General features: G+C 35.2%; 1 protein-coding gene across 2 annotated transcripts in view; it reads right to left on the bottom strand.

The window, feature by feature from the left end:
* LOC111062357 (KH domain-containing, RNA-binding, signal transduction-associated protein 2) overlaps positions 1-8,432 on the bottom strand; it is a 271,495-nt gene extending 263,063 nt beyond the window's left edge. The window contains exon 1 of one of the 2 annotated variants that reach the window (XM_039443023.1): positions 8,295-8,432. The gene's annotated coding sequence lies outside the window, so the exon portion shown is untranslated. The remainder of the gene's footprint in view (positions 1-8,294) is intronic. The other variant, XM_039443024.1, reaches the window with a different exon arrangement.
* Positions 8,433-18,847: the final 10,415 nt, after the last annotated feature.

The raw sequence follows: 18,847 nt of genomic DNA, 5'->3' as shown, positions 1-18,847 counted from the left end.
ACAACTCGAACAATAGAAGCTAATGTGTGAAGAATTATTGATAGAACAGAAGGGGTGGGTAGTCTGTTCATATGCTTATAAAGGGGTTGTGTTTCATTTAACGTTATATTAGAAATTCATTACAAAAATATTACAGTACTCAATTTACTACTTTTATCGTTATTGCAACTCCCAATAGTTAATTATACTTCTAATACTATATAATATTTTTACAAACTTCACCGTTCAAACCTATTTAAAACACATCTAAAAAATCTAAATCTTTTTCTTTTCTTCTTCTTCTTCCCTTGATTAATTCAAGATCACAATACGATGTTCTATTTCTTATTCTATAGTTCAGTTTCATAAGTTCTTCTCAATTGTGCACATTCCTCCTTTCTCTTCTCTTCTTCCCTATTATTATCATTATTTTCCCTGTGATTTTTCCACTAGCTATCCAGCATGTTCTAATGTTTATTTCTCTTTCTATCTCTATCTCTCTTTCTACCTTTTCTCTTTCTATCTGATTACTTTCCACTAATATCCATATTTGATATTCGATTCTTTCTCACATTGAATCATTCTATTCCTCTTCCATTTTAAGCAAATATTATTCATTATCAGTTGTATTATGTAACTTTTCTCAATTGATAACTTTCTTCAAAGATTTATTGTTTTTCCGCTGGCTTTTTCTTCTCTTTTGCAGTTTTTACTGGATCCCATTTCGCTCTATCTCCACCTTGAACACGATCTTCCACTACTGGATTCCATCTCTCTCTATCTCTACTTGGACTCGATTTTCCACCACTGGGTCCATCTCTCTCTGTCTCCACTTTGACTCGATTTTCCACTACTGGATTCCTTCTCGCTCTACCACCACTTGGACTCGATTCTTCCACTACTGGATACCTACTCACTCTATCTCAACTTGGTCTAGATCTCCCACTACCAGTTCTTCCTCAATCTTCATCTTATTCACCATTAGGATTATTCATCACCGGAACTCCACAGATCACAACATCTACATCTTATTGTGTTTAGTGAATTTTTTGAACTAGTATTTTTAAATAGTGGAGGGAGCCGAACTGTCAAGGCATACAGAATGCACTCGAATCTAGAGACTTTTTCATTTAGGTTAAGTTTTATCAGTTTCATCCCCACTTTCCCCGTCATGTAACGTTCTGAGGTCGGTTCACGGTTGGTCTGCTGCTTCCATGATGCCTCTCACTGACACGTCAGCTCGCTCGCCCTCAAGTAGGCCTAGGTATGATTATTTCAATAATAGTAATAATGACGCAGGTATGTTTCTAGCAAATAAGCTCCACTCTTTCAAAAAACTTTTCAAGGCTGCTCACCTTAACGTCCAATTCCTCAGCTGCCACATTGATGAACTCAGAGCAATCTTCCGTTTTCAGGACTTAAATATAATTGGAATTTCCGAATCATTTTTAAAGCCTAGTATTCAATCAAATCTTGTTGCATTGTCTGGATATAATCTCTTCCGAAATGATAGATTGAATAAAGCTTGTGGGGGTGTAGCAGTTTATGTGAAAGATGGTATCAAAACAAAAGTTTTAATCACATCTAAACAGGAGTATTGTTGCAGACCAGAGTTCATGCTACTTGAATTATCCTTATCTAGTTCTGATAAATTACTCGTTGGTATCTGTTATCGCACACCAAAAATAGGTAATTTTACAGATTTCGAAAATGCCTTGCTTTCTCTTATGCCTGCCAAATCGTAACTTTGACTACTTTTAATTGACTACTATTTTGCTTTCTCTTAACATGACAAATCGTAACTTTGACTACTTTTAATTGACTACTATTTTCCAATGCCTAAACATGACAATTTTACCTCTCGATCCAACTCATCATACTAATGAATCTGACACACTCATTGACCTTCTCATTGTTAGTGATCCTAACGAGGTTGTTCAAGCGGACCAAATCCCAGTCCCAGCTATTTCTGGGCATGATTCGATCTACTGTGTACTTTCACATAAGATACCTAAGCCAGAACAGAAAATGATCACTGAGGACATACTTAAGATGATGGGACGTAGAGACAAAGCACATAGAAAATTCAAAAAGACATATGACTTGGACAGTTTGATAGAGTATAGGAGCCTTAGAAATAGAGTTAAACAGGAATTACGGAGATCAAAGATTTGGTACTTGAATTCGTTCATGACAAACAATAGACAATACTCTAAATCACATTGCAGGGAATAGAAGAATTCGGGCTTGGCAAACAGAAATCGAATCCCTAAATCGACTTACCATTGAACAATATAAATGACCATTTCGTTTCACACTCTGACCAACGCGACGAAGTTGACATTGCTAATCATATCGATGATCTTGAAAAGCAGGTTACAAACTTAGATTTACCAATTACTGATCAATTTCATTTCCATCCTATCTCAGAAGGAGACACTTTCAGAGCAATTCAACGTATTCATAGTAATGCTATGGGTGTAGACAAAATTCCTATCAAATTTATCAAGAAGATGTTATTTGCTGTTTTACCAACCATTACACACATTTTCAACAAGTCACTTGAAGAAGGCATTTTCCCTGAAAACTGGAAGTTTGTTCTGGTTCGTCCTCTAAATAAAGTTCCATCACACAATAAAGTTGAGGATTTTAGACCAATCAGTATTTTACCTGCATTGTCCAAAGTGCTAGAAAGACTCATTCATGCTCAAGTTGTAAAATTTCTAGACAACAATAGTAAGCTTCATAACTTTCAATCAGGCTTTAGAAAATTCCATTCGACTGAGACAGCTCTGCTTCGTGTCACTAATGATATAAGGTTAGCTATGGACCAAAGAAAATGCACCATCCTCACCCTATTTGATTTTTCTAAAGCATTCGATACTGTTGATCATACAGTCCTTTTGAATAAGTTGGCTATTCTTGGTTCCAGTCACAACTCGTTAGTTTGGTTCAAATCCTATCTATTAGGTAGGAAACAATGTGTATCTGTCGGTGACAAAAAGTCAACTTGGAAAAACGTTATGCATGGAGTACCACAAGGTTCAATTTCGGGCCCTCTCCTGTTCACTTTGTATGCTAATGACCTTTCTTCCATTATCAAATTCTCAAGTTTCCATACTTATGCAGACGACCTTCAAATCTATTTAAGCTGTCCCATAACAAAAATGAATGAAACAGTTGGAATAATGAATCAGGATATCAATTCAATTGTGGAATGGACAAAGAAAAATGGCCTTAAGCTTGATCCCATCAAAACACAACCCATTATAATTGGATATTCTCGTCTTATAAACAATATTGACCTTGAATCGATCCACAAAATTAGTGTAGACGGTAATGACATTCCTTAGTGTAGCTCAGTTGAAAATTTAGGCATTATTATGAATAATACTCTCGACTGGTCAGAACAAGTGAAAAAAACTTGTAAAAAGGTATTCTCAGTCATGCATACATTGAAGAAAATGCACGATATCCTCCCTAGAAACATTAAATTATTATTGGTTCAATCTCTCATCTTCCCACATTCAATGTATTGTAATTCTGTTCTCAACGATATGCAAGTCACTCTGAATGATAAACTACAGCGTTGCCAAAATTATTGTCTACGTTTCGTCTACTCTCTCCAACGCCATGATAAGGGCGATCATTTCACCCCAGCCCACATTGCTAGTTCAACATTAAAGCTTCCCGATCAAAGGCTTTTTCGAATAGTCAAGCTTGTTAGAGATATCTTGAAAAACGGTAATCCGAACTTTATTAAAGATGATTTCAAATTTGTCTCTGAAAGTAGGAGGATAGATGCTTCACATACGAGAACCGGAGAAAGTACTTTAAGGATGCCCAATCATCGAACTACTATTTTCACAAAATCCTTCTTACTCAGTGCCTGTCGTGCATGGAATGCACTTCCTGTTTCTATCAGGTCCATCGAGAGCCGAGCGAGCTTCATCCTGACTTTAAAAAAACATATTTTGGAACAAATGACTGAAACTGTCCGGCCCTAGAACGATCACATGACAACCATCCCCCACCCATCCCACGAATACAAACCTTTAAACCTGTTTCATAGAATGAATTGTATTGTTTGATTATATATATATATATAATATATATATATATATATATATATATATATATTATATGTAAAAGAATTAACCGGGTACATCCGTTTGTTTTGACTTACTTGAGTCTGACGTTTCGTCGCCATCGCAGACGACATCTTCTGAGGGTGGCGTCGAGATCCACACTGAGTCCTAGGTATTCTTTCTGGGTCGAAGAGCATATCTCCTACCCCCTCCCTCCACTTGCTTGTGCTGGCGCTGTTGGGTGAGTGAAATTCCAGGAAAGTTGTCTTGTTTTGGTGACAATGGTGCTGTAGCGGGTTTCATTGTACCAGGTACTGGGCGTTTGGTATTCAAAATTAACTTCCATAAGGGAGACACGTTGAGGCTGTCGTCTCTTTTATTTAGAGAGCCTTGCTTTTCGATTTCCAACGCCTCTCTCACAATCCTGACTTGAAAATCTCGAATGCTGGCTATTTGTTTGGAATTCACGAAATTTATTGTATGACCAGTATTTTTCACATGGTTATATAGGGCTGAGGTTGATTGTTGATTTTTTATGCTTAATTTATGTTCATCTATTCTAGCAGAGATTCTCCTATTTGTTTGGCCTACATATTGCTTGTCACAGTTCAGGCAGGGGATACTGTAGACTCCTTGGTTTTCTAGCTCCAGTCTGTTGATGGGTTTTTTTAAGATTTGGGAAATGAGTAGGTGGGGTTTGAATAATGGTTTGATTTTGTGGGTTTTTAATACTCTTCCAATTCTGTCTGTGGTGCCCTTGATGTATGGGAGGAGTACTGTTTTTTCAAAATATTCTTCTTTTTCTTGTTGATTCCCTTTTTTAAGTTTAGACAGATTTTTTACTATTGATTTTTGAATGATTGTAGTTGGGTAGCCATTGGATTTGAGAATGTTAGTCACTGTCTTTATTTCTTCTTCTCTCCTTTTTTCATTGGTGAGATGAAGAGATCTGAAGATTAAGCTGTTTATAACTGAGGAGGATTGAGCCGGGTGGTGATGTGATTGGAAATGTAAGTACCTGTTAGTGTGGGTGGGCTTTCTGTATACTGAATAGTTCAAACTTCCATCGGTTTGTCTCATCAATAGAACGTCTAAAAAGGGTAAAGATGACTCTTTTTCTATTTCTAGTGTGAATTGGATTTTGGGGTGTATTTCATTTAGCTGCTGTAGAAATTCCAATAGTTTTTCTTCACCATGAGGCCAAATTATGAAAATATCATCAACATATCTTTTCCAGATGCTCGGTTTGAAAAAAGCTTTGTTCAAGGCTTCTTCTTCAAAATGTGTCATGAAAAGGTTTGCTATGGCTGGAGAGAGAGATGATCCCATTGGTGCTCCTTCAATTTGCCTGTAATATTGATTTTTGTGTATGAAATATGTGTTTTTCAAGCAGTGGCTAGTCAACTCTACTGTTGATCTAGAGAAGTGTTTGTTCTGTTTCATGATGGAGAGGGCTTCGTCGACTGGGATGTTGGGGTATAGAGAGATAACGTCCAAGCTGGCTAGTATATCCCCCGAGTTGAGAGTTATATTTTCCACCTGGCTGATAAAATCGTATGAATTCTTCACATATGACTGGGATTTTTCTATTATGGGCTGGATAAGGCCGGCTAAGTATCTTTCTAATTTTTGAGTGGGAGAGTTAATTGCACTGACGATCGGTCTCAAGGGTGTGTTTTCCTTATGGACTTTAGGAAGACCATAGATTTTTGGGGATCTGCTGGATTTTTCTCTTGGAATTAATTTCAATTGGCTGTCTACATCTATGTCTGAGGCTTTGATTTTTGATTTTGTGATTTTTTCTAGGTAGGTGGTGGGATCTCTTTGAACAGGCTTGTAGGCTGCATGTTTGAGGATATTGTCTAGTTTTTCATCATATTCACTCCTGTTCATAACTACTGTGGCGTTACCTTTGTCGGCTGGTAGAATGACTATTGAGGGATTACTGGACAAGTGTTTCAAAGCAGAGAGCTCTGCTCTATCCAAGTTTGGTTGAGGAGGTTTGGATTTTTTCAAAATGTGGAAAACTTCCTGTCTTATTTCCTCTGCTTCAAGTTGATCTAATTTTTCAAGGCTGGGCTCTATACTAGATATTATTTGTTCATGGGGTAGATTTTTTGGGGCAATAGCAAAATTGAAACCTTTTTGTAAAACATTTTCCTCAACTTCAGAGAGTTTGTAGTCTGAGAGATTATGAATATTCTTTTCACTGCTGTATATATATATATATATATAATATATATATATATATATATATTATATATATATATATATATATATATAATATAAAATCATGTTATTTCAATTATCCACCGCATACTGCTATATATTACTAAAGTTGATTACACTGATCTACTTTCAGGCTACTTCATTTTTATATTTTTATATCAATAATTTGATCTTATCTACCTATATAATTATTCTACTTTATAAATTTTCTGTTTTTTTTCTCTTGAATATTCATATTAATTAAAACTTCTACAATATTTCCATTAATAAATAAATCCTTAGTTTAATTAATTAAATCAACGTTTTGGTAGAGAGTTAGTGGGGAGGATATTTTTAATATTCTTTCTGAAGAATGGACATTGATCTGTCCAAAGCTCCGCCATTTGATGTAGATGCATAACAATATAATTATCTATAGTTATTATATTACAAATCACTTTTTCATATCATATACAGTTCAATAATAATTTTCTCAGTCTATATTATCTAAATTCATCTTTAATTTTGCTGTATTGTGAGCTATTGTATATAAGTGTATGAGCCAGTATATATTGTAATCTACATAAATAAAGTACTCAATCAATTAATCAATCAATCAATCTTTCTTACTCCATTTCATAATAGAGGAATTATTGAATAAAATCTCATCACTATATCTCATCATTGGGCTAGGCCTGTTAGTCCTTTTCTGATCATGTATGATTATGATTTGTGTTTCATGAGATGCAAAATTAATAAATCATTTTTACTATCAACGCACAGTTGGATATTGAAATAATATTGATATTGTATTGGAAACAAAGAATTTTAAGTATATCTCCAAAAATCATTACATAAGAATTTTCAAGCATCTGAAAAACTTGAACTACACCAGAATGCAAACTGTCATGAATGCAGACTGCACTACTTTGAGGAATTTTAGAAGCTCATAATCAAACCCTCTCCACATGAGGTAACTAGATGCTTCTAGCATATGATTCAAAATATCTGAGAATTGATTGGACAGCGGATTGAAATTGTTAACTCTATCGAAACATTACATTGGACCACGGAGTAAAGAAACGTTGAAAAGTTATTTCCTTTTCCTGAGACTTGACACATAAATATTGTGGGACGTCACCATATTAAGACGACGAATGATAATCATGTTCTTCCTCCAAATTCCTCAATTCATACTCACCAACCACTGAATATGAAGTCTTGCTCAAGGCATTGGATCTAGTTTGTTTCGAATAAATCACGTAATAGTTTGACAATAACTTATTCATTCATCACATTATTTAATAATCTTCTATCGAATTTCGATTAAAGTGAATGAAGCCTAGGCTGATGAAGAAAATGAATTTCGAAAGAAAACATCAGAAAACAAAGGAAACGACGGTGAGATACAAGTACTTTATAATTATGTGAAAATTTTATAGAACGTAGAGTATTGAAAAAGTCGAAGAATTCTTCACATTGAAAGGTTGAGGATAAAATGTACTTATATAAGTATTTATTAATCAAACCGTCAGAGGGTTTGAGAAAAGAGAGAGCAAGAAAACAAAAAAGAGAGAGAGAATGAGAAAAGAGTGAAATAAAGGGAGGAAGAGTCTGTTAGTGTGTCTAAGAAGAGAGGAAAGTTCAAAGGAGAAGATAGTGGAAGAGAAGAGGAAGGAGTGTTAAAGAGAGAGGGGAAGACTACGTTGGAGATTTTCAGAAGTAGGGAAAATCTAAAGCTGAGAAAGTAAGAGAAGAAAAGTAAATAAAAGAGTAGGGAAGATTAGGCTTAGGAGGAGATCGTGGAAGAGAAGACAGAGAAGAGTGTTAAGGGGGAGGGGAAGAGTCTGTTGGAGTTTCTCACAAGTGGTAGAACGTTGAGAGACAGAGAAGAGAGTGCAAGAGAGAGATAGAGAGAGTGAGAGAGCATGATCTCGAAGAGGGTTGAGAGAAAGATTGAGTGAGTGATAACAGACGGAGTGAGAAATTCTACATTAGGAATGAGAAAAAGGTACATACCGACTGAGACTGTTGATCACGTGGCTGCCTGTGGAGGGTGATGAGTCAAAAACGACCAAATTCAATTACCGTAAACCGTTTATTATTTGAAAGTGAACCGGAATTCGATGCAACATCAGAGGGTTCTGATGTACAACTGATGCTTTCAGACCGTAGCGTGGCGTTGGGGCGATTAGAGTTCTGGAAAACTCCGTTAGATGGCAGCATCTGAGAAACTTCAGGATACGATTGGTTGATAAGAGAGAGGGCAGTTTTTCCCGCGTTGTGAGACACAACCGTTGCCATAGCAACCATATCCAATCTCTTCTCCTGAGTTTACAATCCGTTACTTGATTACTATTGTCCGTGTATTCTCATCAATGAAAAAATGCAGTATTGATTGATGCGAGCAATTACCCAGCAGACTATCAGCATCCGACCTAATAGTTAATGCATCAATAATTTTACCATACAATGTTTACAGAGATTAAATTTATGATTGCATCGAAACGAAACCTGTTCACCTGTTTAGAATGTGTAAAAGCATATGAAATACATCGAAATTTAAGTTATAAATCATATTTTGATTAACTAAATCAAAGTTACAAATCGTTCGATCGAGGTTCGATTGAGGTTCGAAGGATGATCGCGCGCTTGTCATATTGTTGACTTCGCTACAACCTAGCCTCACAAATGTGAAACGTTCAATCCAGCTTATCGGGTGACAAAACTAAATAAAATATTCTGACCAGGGGATTGCTGGTTTGCCTAATAATACATGATGTTTATATAATAAATTAATAATAAATATTATGATTATTGCATTTATGTTAATGTTGTATTATAAAAGGTAATGTCTGTCAATGTTTCAAAAGGTGAAAGGCTTGGTTGGGAGTTCGGCTTCTTTGTTCTAAATGCTAATATGCTGGTACCTATTATTATAAATGCTTTTATAACTATCTTTATATTATTCAATTTTGATGATTTAATAATTTTGATAATTTTATTCGCTAACACAGAGATCGTAACTATTAACAAACATTACAAACAGAAACGTTGACCGCGCATGCGCAACTATTGGTTAGTTCGACCTAGGAATTTGCCAAGCTCGAGGTCTGTTACACGCTTTTTCCGCGTTCCGCTATCTCCACCTGCGATCATTAATTTATTGATCTTCTCGGGAGACGTTCGATAGCGGAGCAGAGGGTACGTCTGTACGCACCTTAATGCTCTCTTTCTATCAACAAGTAAATAAATAAATAAATAAATTTTATTCTCATAAACCAACATTGGTAATTGACAAAGTCACACATTAAACAAAATATAGAACACAAAATACATTCATTCAGGTACTATCAAAAAATTCGTTCAAACAATAAAACGGTCTTTCAACAAGCCAATTAAAAAGTATTTTTTTGAAATGAACAATGTAAGCACATTTGATCACTGTAGGTAACTTATTATAGATCCTTAGTCCTATGCTGTCATAATGCTTCATGCTTGTGGATAGACGTTGATATGGTATATCAATTTGATGTTTATACCTTGTATCAAGAGCATGAATTTTGCATCTTGACTTCAAATTAGGTAAGTTTTTCATTGTATAAAGAGTTACATTTTAGATATAAAAATTTATGACTGTTAATAGTTTAAGTTTCTTGAAAAGAGGTTGACTGCTCAGATAGTCTGCACCTGACAAAATTCTGACTTCTTTTTTGCAATAATGATACATTGTTCATGTGGCTGCTGTTCCCATATATTAAAATACCATAGGAAAGTATGCTTTGGAAAAAGGCAAAGTATGAGCTCCTGATATATTGTTCTGGAACTAAAGTTTTCAATTGCCTCAGTAAATAAATAACTCTAGCTAGCCTAGACTATTTTGGACTGCGTCCTAAGTATTATGGACTGCGGTATCTTAAGCAGATAAGCTGTCAAAGACAAATATTAATGATATTAGTAAAACGGTATCTTTACTCAATGATACCTTACTTTGATTAACGGAGCGGTTGTATGTTAGTCACGCCGACGCATGGCTTTTAGCAATTCCGTTACTCTCATACACATACACGACAATAAATACTTGAGTGAACAGCGGCGGATTTCCAGCGAGGAAACTTCATACTAGCGAGAAAAATACTTGAATTGGGGGTGGTCAATTTCCTGTAATAGGAGGTTCATAATGATTAAGAATAATCTTCATTGGGAAGTATATAAGAAATATATGAATAGTGAAATCGTGCTCTCTCTCTCTCTCTCTCTCTCTCTCTCTCTCTCTCTTATGAACTGACATTTTTTTAGTATTTCATTTCCATGAGTTTTTAATATTATTTTAATTGAAGAATAATTATATTGTGCATGTATCTATTTACCTGTAAATGTCCGTGTATCTATATCTTGTGTTTGTATGGCAAGCCCGTGAACAAATTAAATGATTATTTATTCTTTTTTCAAATTGGAAAAATCCTTGAGTCAAGGATGGAGAATTTTCACAAAATTAATTAAATAATAATTCTCACGCCTTAGATTCAACAAACCTGAATATACCGATTCTACAAGTGGGAACGAATGAGAAAGAATAAAAATCACCTAAGCCGGTACGGTGAGGTTGACATGAGTGTTGCAAGCCAATAAGGGTGGAAAAATCACCTCGTTTGACCCAGAGAGGAGCAAGTTGACTTATTGACTGACGGCAAGACGTTGGTACGAAATTCAAGCGAAGAATATTTCAAGTTGCCAAGTTGCCAGCCGGGTAGCTATTCAGTCAAGCTGCCACAGAGACGACCAATCGTGTCGTGGATTTACTCTCTTACCTTTTTAAGTCGTTTGTCTTTTGGCGCTTTACTCTTTTTATTAGAGTTATCTTAAGCCATTCTTCACCCATACACCTATCTTCAACAATCTCAAGCTCTCTTCTGTTTTCACATGGAGACGATTCAATCTAACTCAATTTATAACAACCGATACTGCGATTTTTAAAACAGGAGGAAAAGCTGTTGACCTCTTGAATAATTTTTATAAATATTCTCTTGTCAATATTCTAAAGCCACTAACTTTCATTTTAAATAGTTCGATGCAGGCTGGGCCTTTAAAATTATATGTGTCTAAAATAATTCCTATCAATAAGAAAGGTAATAATATCCTTCCAGAGAACAACCGTCCTGTTGCAAATCCTTCAGTATACTAAAAAGTCTTCGAATATGTACTAATGAGGCATTTGAGAAAGTATTCAAACGAGGTTGGTTTGCTTTCTTCCCTGCAGTATAGATTCAGGCCAACAGACATAGAGTCAGTTAGAGATATAATAAAAGTACTCGAGATAGTTATATATTCAGAGATTTCATTGAAACCACATTTGGCATACTTGAAAAGAAGACTCAGCTCTGCAATTAGAAATTTTAATCTCTGCTTGAGAAAGAAATGCCCAGACAGGTAGATTTCTCAATATTTCATTCCCTTTTTACATTTGGTATGAATTTTGCTCTGGGGGAATGAATTGTTTTAAAGAACCGTGTGGAGTTATTGAGATATTTAGACTCCAGAAATGGGCATTGAGAGTAATGGTAGGAAAAACAATACGAACCAGTTGTCGACCAATTATTGTTACAGAATTGAAAATCCTTCCGTTGCCTGGTCTCAAGATTTTCAATTTGATTTGTTTTTCGAAGAAACTTGAACACGTGTTCAATACAGGAGAAGTATTTGACAATAATTACGGAACTCGGCTCAGGCAAAACTTGAGAGAACTTCATCACGCAACTCTTCATCAGCGGGGAGTGAAAAGCACTGGTAAAAGATTGTTCAATGCTCTACCAACTAATCTCAAGAAAATGAACGGTAATGATTTTAGATAAAAAAAATAGTGTTGCCTGTAAAGTTGGTATACGGGCGAAAGTTTTAAGTGACAACGAGTTTGAGTGGTAAAATAATTTTAATGTGAATATTCATTCCTATAGTAGGAAGAAGGATGAAATAATAGTAACAATTTAAAACATTTATTTATACAAAGAATTATATTAAAAACATTAATTTATACAAAGAATCTCGCACTAAGTTTCATATTAACAAAATTTTATTTTTACTTTCACACATCCTCAACAAAATCACTCTGTCTCTCTCGCTCTTAGGCGGGCTAACTGTGCTCGATTCAATTTTTTACATAGCAAGTCGCGCTCATTTTTTCAAGTTAAACAAATTATTATTGGCTGAGAAACGATTTATACTACTTTTGTGATTGAAAACTACCACAACATTGTGATTACTACAACATAACCTATTCACTTATACCTATTATACTTACACTTATACCTATTCACTTATACTCATTCACATAACCTATTCACCAAGTAGTGGCGCAGTCGCAGGAGATTGCTCCGTTTCACTCTCTCTCCAGGTGAATGCCTTCGGGTTGCTGCTGCGTTGCTCGCCACTGCTCCTATTCGTGCTCTTTCCAGACGACCGTGAACCGAAACGAACGCTCTCACTCGCTCTCATTGTGAGCGCATAACGTGGGAACGTAACGCAGTTTCTTGAAGTGTCACCCGGCAAACCAATTTATAAGACGTTGTCACGTCGAAATGGAAAGTGGGCTATTGAATATCCTCGCATATTCAACTGCGGAATAAGCTGCTCATTGCGAGCAACTGATTGGTTAGTGGATATAGTATTTCTGCTTAAATTTTAAAAAATCTACATACAGTCATACATACGAATCTACCTATTAAAGGCGGTCGATAGATTATTTGATTACAATAATAGTAATCGATGAATAACAACGATCGAGTACATTTTAACAGGTTCAACTACACTACTCGACTAACTCACTTTTCTCATATGGGGACAGTGAAAATTGACACAAATAATTTATATTTAATAGAACGACTTTACAAAAACTCTTGCAGACCTTATTTTGAAGAAAAGAGATTGCTGACGGCTCCTGCTATACATATATTAGATTCAGCAATCTTCGTTTTTAAAAATAGACGAATGTATGAGGAGAACCAGGTAAGTCATCCCCATAATACAAGATTTAGAGGTTTTGTTTACCCTCATCAAGGACTTAACCTGCTGAAGAGTGGCCCGTTTTATATGGGAATGAAAATATTTAATTCAATCCCATCTCACATAAGAGAAATATTGATGGCTTGATGGAGTTCAAAAAAAAAACACTCATGGAATTCCTGATTGTAGTGTGTCCGTACAGGTTAGCAGACTTCCTTGTTGAATAATGTTTGATTGATGTATGTTATGTGGGATCTGTTGTGTTGAAATAGGAGGGATGGTAGATATTAGATTTAACTTTGACGTGTCATATACTGCGGGATCGTTGCTCCCTTAATGCAGTTCAATAATTGTGATGAACAAGAAAAGTAAAGTGAACTGAGAATGTCATTAACGTTCAATGACGTCAATAGCACGTCAATGTCACAAACATTCTTATTGATTGAGATATTCTCTACGATGTAGACAAAGTTAATACTATTAGGTATTGATACATTAGGGTGTATCAACCGGAACTAGTTTCTCAATTTTCTGCTACATATGTGATAAATTTCCAAGTCATTTATTCAATAAGGACATCCACCACAGCATCACCTTCTCTACAACATAGGAATAACACTAATTTAGTAATACAGTTTATCATTATTAAATAATGCGGTTCGTTATCATTTATCTACAAGTTGAGGCTTTGCGATATAATCTGGACTTTTTCAGTTATAGTTTTCAATTTCAATTTTTCACTTTTATGTTGCTTGATTGTGTTTCATGGATGTAATTTGAATATGGTCCAGTCAGATGATTGTTTTTCAGGAAACAGCCCCAAAAGAATTTTTCTCGACGCTTCTATATGTATTTTGAGGCGCTGAATTCGAATAAGAAATTTGCTGACACGCCAGAGGATGGCTTCACCCCCAAAACCCCCAAAAATCCCTAAAATTTTGGACTTTTTTTAATTTTTCCATATTTAGTCTCGAAAACTTAGAGTTTTGGAGAAAAATCATCCCTTATAAAATTGAAGATGATCAAATTCCCAATAAGTTAAGTGGTCGCGCAGGATTCTACCATTTTTGGTTCCAGCGCTACGAATTTTTAAAAGAGGGGTATTTTTTAAGGGGTTTCAAAATTATGCAAACCTACCACTTCTACCCTATACAAGTTGGATATTTTTCCAGTTTAGATGAAATACCACACATCACGTGAAAGAGCAATTAATCCTGAACAGGATTTCTTAGGAGTTTACGAATTTAGTAGTGGTGGCAGGGGGAATACACCCTAAAATAGAGAATCATGTCCTACAGTTAAAATACAAATTTTTCATTATAATACCTTTTCAATGCCTTACTAACAAAAAAATACATATTTTGGCTGAAATCATCTCTCAAGGGTTATTCTCTATGAGAATCACCCGTTAGAAACATTTAATCTCAGTATTTCCTAGTTTTAGAGGGGGGGGGGTACGTCATAAGGATACGTCAAGGATCAAAACTACAAACACTTATAACTTTGACTTTAAGATGCAAATTGACTGATAATTGATTCTTATTCAGTTATAAATCTTTTTTCAGTGAATTCTTGAAGTCTATAGATACAAAATAGTTTAAAATTGTAATTTATACTTTTCACATCCAGTACAAGAGTGTCAGCTGTTTCCATGCTATGGACATCTCCTTGTGTAGCACATACAGAGTTTATTGTGTAGGATATCACACCGCCCGATCTATACGAGTCGTTGCAGTGAGCAAAAATATTGTAATTTGGAATATTATACAAACTAACTCCATCAGAATGGTTCCATAATTCGCTCAGAACTATAAACGCAACAGGGTTTAGGATTTGAGAAAATTCTAACAAAAAGTTGAACGTTTTGTTGCGTGCTTCTTATATATTACAGTATATAAGTGTGAAAATGTTATTCTCTTTTACAATGTCAATTTCAAAGAAATTATCGTTCAATGAATACAAGTAATCGTATTTGTTAACACAGAGTTTAATAATGGTAGAGGTGCAGAAAACAAATTAATAACTTGTGTAGTTGAGAAGTTGATATTGTGGTAATTATTCATATTAAATGAAGAGACAATTTCTTTGTCTTTTTATTTAAAATAAATATACTACACGTATATGTATCTTACACTACAAAATTCATACAAGCATTCTTCAATAAGAGGTAAGAAGACTTAATGTATTTGAAGCGTCCACACTACCTGAGAGAAATACAACTGCCCAAGTCAACTCTATCCCCTCTTCCTTAAAAGATTTTAGTTCATTGGAAAATATCGGGTTTAAAACACTCGAAAATCTTCAACATAATGTGTTTAGTAATTGGTGTACCGGTATTAGGCCCAGATGACACATTTACAGCATCTCGACAGTCTTTACATCTCCATTTCTTTACAGAACGTACCTTTGCCTCTTCGTTGTCGTCCTTAATGAAGGATATATGGAATGATCTCTTACAGTTACCAAGCAATTAATAACTGAGCCACAATCAATACTACATAATATGCCACAGGTAGCAGACATGTAAATTAATTAACAAAAACTCTTGGTAAAATTTCTAAAAACAGGCTACTTCAGACTAGAACACTATAACACGGTTATCGCAATGTAGTAGTAACGTCTTATCGAGCCGATAAGCCATGCCGGCTGCCTCGACAAGACTGGATTTTTTTGACTCAATTCAATATAGTTCGTCGCTAAATAAGGCTTTTCTAGGCTTTACCAAAGGTATTCAGTGTGTAGAGGATATACAATTTCCTTACAATTGAAATATATTTAAAATGATGCAAGTTTTAAATAATAAATAGACGATGAATAAATAAGTTTTGAATCTCAGCCTTTGACATGCCAAGCTCAGTTTAAAACATTTTTCAATGTCGTTCAAAGTCGTAGATAATAGACAATAGAGCACATCACTTCTGTATCACGGGATTTGATACAAAACACTTATACTCGAATAACTTATGATGATGAGTTGTACAAAATCATTTCCCATTGGAATGGAAAGCAAAGGTTTCAATATTATCGGTCACAATGTTTGAAGTGGCAATTTTTTTATTTAGTAGCGAAAACATGAAAATAATTTACTTTGTATCATCATAATAGGTCGAAACAACTTGCTGCAGATTACAAACAATAGATTGATTTTTTTCTGTATCACAAGATTTGATACAAAACTTTTATATTCAAATAATTTTTGATGGGAAGGGGTACAAAAGATTTTTTTGGTGGTACAAAAATAGAACAAAAATATGGTGTAAACGGATCTCAGTTTTGTTGATGGCGAGGAGAGAGTGTCCACTTGCTCCCCGCCCTCAAATTTGCTATTATCACGGTTTCGGAAGTGGTAAAAAATGTTTCTTGGTGGTACAAGAAGGTACAAAAATGGTACAAAAAAATGGCATAATTGAATTTTAGTTTAGTGATGGCGGGGAGAAAGTGTCCACTTGCACCCCACCCTTAAATTTGCTATTATCTTGGTTTGGGAGGTGTTACGAAGCTTTTTCTCAGTGATAAATGGAGGTAAAAAATGGAACAAAAATATGGCATAATTGAATCATAGTTCCTTGGTGGCGGGGAGGGAGTGTAAACTTGCTCCTCGCCCTTAGATTTGCTAATATATCGGTATGGGAGGTGTTAAAAAAATTTTTCTTGGTGGTGAAAAGTTACAAAAATGGTACAAAAATATCGCATAATTGAATTTCAGTTTAGTGATGGCGAGGAGAGAGTGTCCACTTGCTCCCTGCCCTCAAATTTGCTATTATCTTGGTTTGGGAGGTGGTACGAAGCTTTTTCTCAGTGATAAATGGAGGTAGAAAATTGTACAAAAATATGGCATAATTGAATCTTAGTTCCTTGGTGGCGGGGAGGGAGTGTAAACTTGCTCCTCGCCCTTAGATTTGCTAATATATCGGTTTCGGAGGTGGTGAAAAATTTTTTCTTGGTGGTGAAAAGTTTCAAAAATATGGCATAGTTGAATTTCAGTTCAGTGATGGCGGGGAGAAAGTTTCCACTTGTACCCCACCATCAAATTTGCTATTATCTCGGTTTGGGAGGTGGTACAAAACTTTTTCTGAGTGATACATGAAGGTACAAAAATATGGCATAATTGAATTTCAGTTTAGTGATGGCCTGTAGGGAGTGTCCACTTGCACCCCACCCTTAAATTTGCTATTATCTGGGTTTGGGAGGTGGTATAAATGTTTTCTCAGTAATACATAAAGGTACAAAAATATGGTATAATTGAATTTCATTTCCTTGGTGGCGGGGAGGGAGTGTCAACTTGCTCCTCGCTCTTAGATTTGCTTATATCTTGGTTTGGGAGGTGGAACAAAATTTTTCCTTGATGGTACAAAAATGGTACAAAAATATGGCATGATTGAATTCTAGTTTGGCGATGGCGGGGAGGGAGTGTCCACTTGCTCCCCGACCTTGAATTTGCATATATCTCGGTTTGGGAGCTGTTACAATAATTTTTCTTGGCAGTACAAAAAGGTACAAAAATGGTACAAAAATGGTACAAAAATATTATATAAATGAATTTCAGTTTTGTTGATGGCGGAGAGGGAGAGTGTCCACTTGCTCCCTGACCTTGAATTTGCTATTATCGTGGTTTGGGAGGTGGTTCAAAATTTTTTTGGTGGTATAAAAAGGTACAAAAATGCTACAAAAATATGGAATAATTGAATTTCAATTTGGTGATGGCGGAGAGGGAGTGTCCACTCGCTCCCCGTCCTTAAATTTGCTATTATCTCTGTTTGGGTGGTGGTACAAAATTTTTCTTGATGGTACAAAAAGGTACAAAAATATTGTGTAGTTGAATTTAAGTTTTGTTGATGGCGAGGAGCAAGTGGACATAGCTCTCATACCCCGCCTACTGTGGATGTGTTTTGTCTTAGTTGGTTAGCAAATCAAAAGACTTAATCTGTACAATGGTATTTGGATTGATAAAAAAGCATTATCTCAAAGCACATTCAACTCACTCATCAAAATTATTCAAAAAACGTTCAGCAACATTAACTATCACTATGATGTTGAAGAGAGAAAATCAGCTGATTTAGTTCAAGAATATTCCATTATGACAAAACTATTTGAAAATAGATTGAAACTACTAGAATTCTATATTGAAAATACTATATTGATTACTGATGCCTGATGGAAATCTGACTTTCAATTCCAGTAAAATTTCTTTGTTATATTAATTGCATTCTTCTGAACTTTGTATTTTTCCCTGTGATTAACTTCTATTCTCTGGATGAACGTTTAACAAAAAATCCTTATTACGCCAAAGGTTATGGAGGAGTATCCCTTGAACATAAAGAGCTAGAAAACAGCTCTTCTGATATATCTTTCATGATACTCTCTATGATGTATCAAAGAATCATGTTTTATCACTGAAGTTTATTATATAGATTTTCTCCAGTTTTTCAAAAACTGGATATTAGCTGAAAGATTGATATCAGAGATCAGCTTAGAGCACTTGGAGGTATCTACAGAAACGTTTACAGTAAGCAGCTATATAAAATTGCTATTGATGAAAGAATAGAAGATCCACTTGGTGGGATGAAATTTGA

The sequence above is a fragment of the Nilaparvata lugens genome, chromosome X (assembly GCF_014356525.2).
Source record: "Nilaparvata lugens isolate BPH chromosome X, ASM1435652v1, whole genome shotgun sequence".
Taxonomy (NCBI): domain Eukaryota; kingdom Metazoa; phylum Arthropoda; class Insecta; order Hemiptera; family Delphacidae; genus Nilaparvata; species Nilaparvata lugens.
Note: the sequence above shows the minus strand (reverse complement) of the source record. Positions and strands in the feature narration are given on the sequence as shown.